Source organism: Muntiacus reevesi, chromosome 2 (genome assembly GCF_963930625.1).
Source record: "Muntiacus reevesi chromosome 2, mMunRee1.1, whole genome shotgun sequence".
Taxonomy (NCBI): Eukaryota; Metazoa; Chordata; class Mammalia; order Artiodactyla; family Cervidae; genus Muntiacus; species Muntiacus reevesi.
The window spans coordinates 272,658,083-272,664,213 of record NC_089250.1 but is presented as its reverse complement, the minus strand read 5'-3'; the positions used below and the strand labels follow the sequence as shown (position 1 = coordinate 272,664,213).

At 43.0% G+C, this 6,131-nt stretch overlaps 1 non-coding gene across 1 annotated transcript; it reads right to left on the bottom strand.

Annotated features, from left to right (window-relative positions):
* Positions 1-3,387: 3,387 nt before the first annotated feature.
* On the bottom strand, positions 3,388-3,460 carry TRNAK-CUU (transfer RNA lysine (anticodon CUU)). Its single transcript has one exon. It is a non-coding gene; the product is annotated as a tRNA-Lys (tRNA).
* Between the last annotated feature and the right edge of the window lie 2,671 nt (positions 3,461-6,131).

Sequence of the window (6,131 nt, the reverse complement as noted above, 5' to 3'; positions counted from 1 at the left end):
TATGGAAGAGAAAGAAAAAGTAGCTTTATAACTTTTCCAGGCAAAGTGGGGATACAGTAGCCTAGCACCTCAAGAACTGTGCCTGGTGAGCAGGGAGCAGGGAGAGTTTATATAGTCAGGCGAGGATATGTGATAAGGATCAGCAGTAATAGTCTTGCTGTCTTTCTTCTTCAGAGTTTCAAAACCGTACGGTTGTTGACAAGATTAGGATGTTAATAGTGAAAGTCGCTCAGTTGTGTCCAGCTGTTTGCACCCCATGGACTATGCAGTCCATGGAATTTTCCAGGCCAGAACACTGGAGTGGGTATCTGTTCCCTGCTCCAGGGGATCTTCTCAACCCAGGGATCGAACCCAGGTCTCCCGTGTTGCAGGCGATTCTTTACCAGCTGCGCCACAAGGGAAGCCCAAGGGTGTGAATATATATATGTAAAACTGAATCACTGTGCTGTACACCCCAACCTAACAGAACACTGTAAATCAACTATATTTCAATAATTAAAAACATGAAAAAAGAAAATTAAAAAATAAAAATGAAAACCAACCTCTGGACCGAGAAATTCTCTCCACAAAGGTAGCAGAGAAAAAATGCAGAGTTGCATTTAGTTTTTTAAATTGAAGTATAGTTGATTTACAATGTTAATCTTTGCTATACAGTAGTGATTTGGTTATACATACATGTACATTTTTTTTCGTATTCTTTCCATTATGTTTTAACACAAGATATTGAATATAGCTCCCTGTGCTATACAGTAGGACCTTGTTCATCTATTTTATGTATAGTCAGACTATACTGTTTTAAAAGCAAGTAATTAAAGCAGGCAACACTGAAAAGAGTTGGGAATTATAGTCCACCTCTTTGAGGATATAGTCCATAAATGATTTATAATTATGCTGTTATTCTCTACGTGTTCCTTACACAGCTTCAGAAAACCTTAAGTTAACTTAGTGCCTACCATGCTGTTAAGGAAATTAAAATGAAGGAAGTCTTGCTCAGGGTTCAGTAGCAGGAGAGCAGGCTTCTGACCTGCTCCTGACCTGCTCCGACACGGCCTGGATTCCATGCCTGCCCCCAAGCATAGCAAGTCAGGCAGCACTTTAGATAAGGTAGTAGGTCTTGGAATTCTTGAGCCCCCAGAGGCTTCCTACCCAGCCTCCACAGAGCTGCATTTTTGCACACAGACTGATGATCCCATTTTGTGGCCTGGGATTATAAGCAGGAGCCCTCAAACTGCAATTTGAAGTCTCACCTGTGGGGCGGACACACTGCCTGGGACCCCTTTCCCAACTGGGACTCTACATTGCTGTCATTCATAACTTCCCAGCACTGTTCAAGTCTGAATGTCGGTTCAGCCCAACTTGGTGATATATATGCTGTTACTTCTCTTGTTTCTAACTTCTTTTCTTCTAATGACTGTATATTGAAATTAATTAAGTTGAATAATCTATAAACAATTGAAACTTTATTTGCGTGTAACGAGTGGTTTTCTTGTTGCTGTTAACAAATCCTTTGAACCTAAAACAAATTGAGAGAGTAGTATCGAAACATATACATTACCATATGTAAAATTAGATAGCCAGTGGAAATTTGCTATATGACGCAGGGAGCTCAAATCTGGTGCTCTGTGACAAGCTAGAGGGGTGGGATGTGGTGGGAGGTTCAAGAGAAGTGAACATATGTATACTTATGGCTGATTCATGTTGATATGTGGTAGAAACCAACACAATATTGTAAACAAATTATCCTCCAAATAAAAATAAATTTGAAATAAGAAAAGAAAACAAACTTTTGGCAAAACAGCTGTGTGGGTTATCTGTCTTGTCTCAATCATTTATTTGAAACACAGTATGCTATTTAATTTTTGGGGGGATAGAAAAGCTGAGGTACCATATTATATGTTTCAGGTGTACAATATAGTGATTCACAATTTCTAAAGGTTATATTCTACTTAGAGTTATTATAACATACTGAATGTATTCCCCATGTTGTACAATATACCTTGTAGCTTATTTTACACCTAGTAGTTTGTACCTCTCACTCCCCTACTCCTATCTTGCCCCTCCCCTTCCCTCTCCCCACTGGTAACCCCTAGTTTGTTCTCTCTATCTGTAGGTCTGCTTCAGACCTAGCTTCTCTGTATCTGTAGGTTACACTTTTTACATTCAACATATAAGCAATATCATCTAGTATTTGTCTTTCTTAGTTCACTCAGCACAATGCCCTCTAAGTCCATTCATAACCATGTTGCTGTAAATGTCAAACGTTATTCTTTTTTATGCCTGAGTAGTGGAAATGGCAGCCCACTCCAGCATTCTTGCCTGGAGAATCCCAGGGACGGGAGCCTGGTGGGCTGCCATCTATGGGGTCACACAGAGTTGGACACGACTGATGTGACTTAGCAGCAGCAGTATTCCTGCATCTTCTTTACCCAGTCATCTGTTGCTGGCCGGCTACCTAATGTTTTTATATTTCAATTCTTGACATCATTTCTCCTTTCACTTTTACCCCGTTCACTAGTCCTTCTCAGTGTTTTGTGTCATCCCATTTCTCTTCCCATAACTTAGAAGGGGTCTGGAAGCTTGAGAGGGGTCTGAGCAAGAGGAAAGAACTAGAGTCTTTAACAGAACTTCTCAGGACAGCAGAGGATGCCGTGAGAGACGTGCTTTGCTGGAAGTCCCTCATGGCTCAGCCCTCAGGGCTTCCTGATCTTTCTCTGTAGGATCTTCAATGCTCTAGAGACACAGACATGAAAAAGACTGTTCTTACATACCCCGATGGCCTTTTGGGAGATACTCACTAGACATGTTGTTGTTTTTGGTAATCAAGAACTGGGATGAATTGCTTAAAAACATTCTCAGCTCCCCTAGCATGTACTGCCATTGCTGCTACAGGTGAAATAATAATTGTGGTTCTGTGGGGAGGTGAGGTCACAGTATCACAAGGTTTTATTTCCGTGCCTGGCTGTCTCCTTCTCACATGTACTGGCTGTGGGGACCCTGTCACCAAGCCCGCCCATCCTGGCAGCCAGAGGACTCTGGTGAGTATCTTCTATTTTATTCTGAGTATTTTCTGTTTTATTCTGAGCCCTCTCCCACCCATAAGGGCAGGAGTGTATCAAGAATCTGGAAGGGTGCTCATTTCAGAAACAGGATTTTCCCAGGTATGGGCCAGGATACAGAGTCCTTTGGATGCAGGAATAATTCCTGGAGTATGTGCTGAACTCATGGAGAGAGATGGATAGTTCCTTACTCTATATATCAATTCCTGATGCCTTTTAATGTAATCCACCCCGATGAGGATGACTGCTGTTTTACTCTAGTATATTTCTAAATATATATCTTATATATTTAGGCTGAGCTAGGTGGTAAGTTGTGGCATGTGGGATCTAGTTCCCTGACTAGGGATCGAACCTGGCCCCCCTGCATTAAGAGTGCAGAGTCTTATCCACTGGACCACCAGGAAAGTCCCCATGTAACTTTTTAGAACAAGGGTCCCCAACCTCTGGGATCTAATGCCTGATGATCTGATGTGGAGCTGCTATAATAATAATAGCATGATGATTCGAAATAAAGTGCACAATAAATGTAACGCACTTGAATCATCCTGAAACCATCTCCAGCTCGTATCTTTTCCCCCAGGTCTGTGGAAACCAGTCTTCCACGAAACCAGTCCCTGGTGCCAAAAAAGTTGAGGACCACTGCCTTGGAACATAAGGTTCCTTTCTCAGTCCTGTGAGGGATCACGGTGACTCGCCATTCACCTTGTGCGTGCAGGCATCTTTGGTGAAAATTTATGTACAATAATGTTATATCATTTCCCTTAAAAATAACAATTGGTACAGAACAGACTGGTCAGACCACTGGGGAGATAATGGGACACACTTGATGGAAGTTTAGTTTAAACATGCATCACCTTCCTTATAAATGTTACTAGCTACACTGCCTGTGTCCTGCCTATTTCACAGGATGATAGTTTCCTGCATACCAGATGTCTTACTTAGTCTCTGAGCAAATTGATGATTCGATAATTTGAAACTACTGTCCAAATACCCAGTCTTTTAAGATCAGTGACTGTAGTTGTGTAACTCCAGATATGGAAAGAAATAACTAAGGGCCATCATTTCTTGGCTTGTAACAGAATAGCGAGACAGAAGGTCCAAAAGCCTTTGGCTACTGTTACAGGGTCTAGACTAGTGATGGCACATTGAGTAGCCCACCAACGAAATCCTTGGCGGACCTGGGAATGAGCATTCCCAGCTCCTAGCACTGGGGGACAAATTGGTCACAAATGCCTCCCAAACCTTGAAATTAAGACCAAAAGAGAAGGGACTGTAAAAATAAAAGAAAGTTGCCCACCAGCCAGTTCTACAAGAACCTCGCATTAGTCACCGAGGTCACTGACCTACAGCTGCCCTGAGGGGATGAAGCAGACACTGTCCTGGGAAAACTGGCAGAACTGGCCTTCAGAGACGAAGATGTTTTCAGGAGAAATGTTTTCATGAACCTGGGTCCTTGCAGCTTCCTATACTTAGAAAAGCACTGAAACCATTCCCTGGGATGTCTGCTCCTGGTGAGCAGCAGAAACCTTCCACTAAGAGGCGGTTTGACTGGGGATTTCACAGCCCCTTCCCACAAACCACAAGTAAACTGACCTCCGCCCAGAAGAGTTTTCAAAACTCTGCTTGGCTGGTAAAGTTGTCCTATTAGTTAATTCTTCTTTAACGGTACAACATAAAGATCTTTTTTCCCTCTTAAGCTAAGCCCACTATCTGTTTCAAATAGATGCAGTAATTTTATCTCCATGTGGGTTAAAAAAAAAAAACCCAAAGAGAAACTCCCTGTGCTCTGATTATGGTGAAACTCTTATCCCTCTTGAAATTAGGCCAAGACTCAGTCTAGGGCTGCCTGGGAGATGCCCGGCTTAGGGCGCCCTGCAGCCAACAGCCACTGGTAGGCATGGTGCACACCCCTTTTCTGCTTTGTTCTTCCTGAGGCTGGACACCTACACGCCCCATCCCTACTCCTCCCCTTCTCTGCCCTCTCCTCCTCTCCTCTCTTCCCAGGGCAGAGAGCCCTGGCTCTCTGGCTCCCACAGCCTCCCTCCCCTCCTATCCTCGTCGCCTCCCCCACCCCTCCCTTGTGGACCCTTTTGTTTTCCTGGGCGGAGATTCACAGGGGATTTCAAAGCACCTTACTGGTGCAGAGAATGGGCGAATGGGCCCGACCGCCCCCCACTTTCCAGGAAGCTAAGGATGAGGCAGCCTACTTCAGAGTCACATTTCCAGAGGAAGGGAAAGTCCCAGTTCAGTTCCTTGGTATCCTAGGTCAGTTTGAGACTCACATGCCTCAGTCCTCGTGCCTTCAGGCTCCTCTCCTGGTTCCAAGGAGGTGGCCCCGGAGTTTTCCCTTCTGGGTTTTCTCAAGATCCACCTAAGCGTCTTGCCTGCGTCAGAAAGATAAACTCAGTCTCCTGTGGAATTTTTTCCCTTTGCTCTTAGAGCAAGTGAAAGGCATCAGCAAAGACTCATTATTTCTTGTGGATTTTTGTGTAGAAAATTGGAAAACCAATGAGAAATCACACTTAACCCACCCCTCCACGCCCCAAAAAAGAAATTAGGCAAAGACTATTTCAGAAAAAACATTATAGGGATGTCCCCAGTTGTCCAGTGGTTAGGACTCTGTGCTTTCAAAGAAGGGGGCACAGGCTCTAGCTCTGGTCAGGGAACGAAGATCGAACATCCCACAGGATCTGGGGAAAAAAAAGAATAACTTTTAATGTCAATCCTAAATTCATACCAAATCTACAATTTAAATTTATTCACTGCACTTGTTTCCCTGCCTCCTGCATGTCATTTGAAATACTTGTATATAAGTCTATTTCAATAATTATTACATTGTTCCTCACAGTTTCATTTAATCCTTTCATTATTAATCAATTATGCCCTATGTAATCAATAATAATTTAGTTTCTCCTTTACAGTGTTTTGTCTCATATCTGTTTCAAAGCCTAGAGTTTAGCCCATCATATAACAGTAAAGATTTTGGTTGGTTCTCTCATTTTATGCTTGCTCTTGGAATAAGGACAAATGCATCTCTGTTACATCACATTAAGCCATTCTTGCCCCTATAAACCC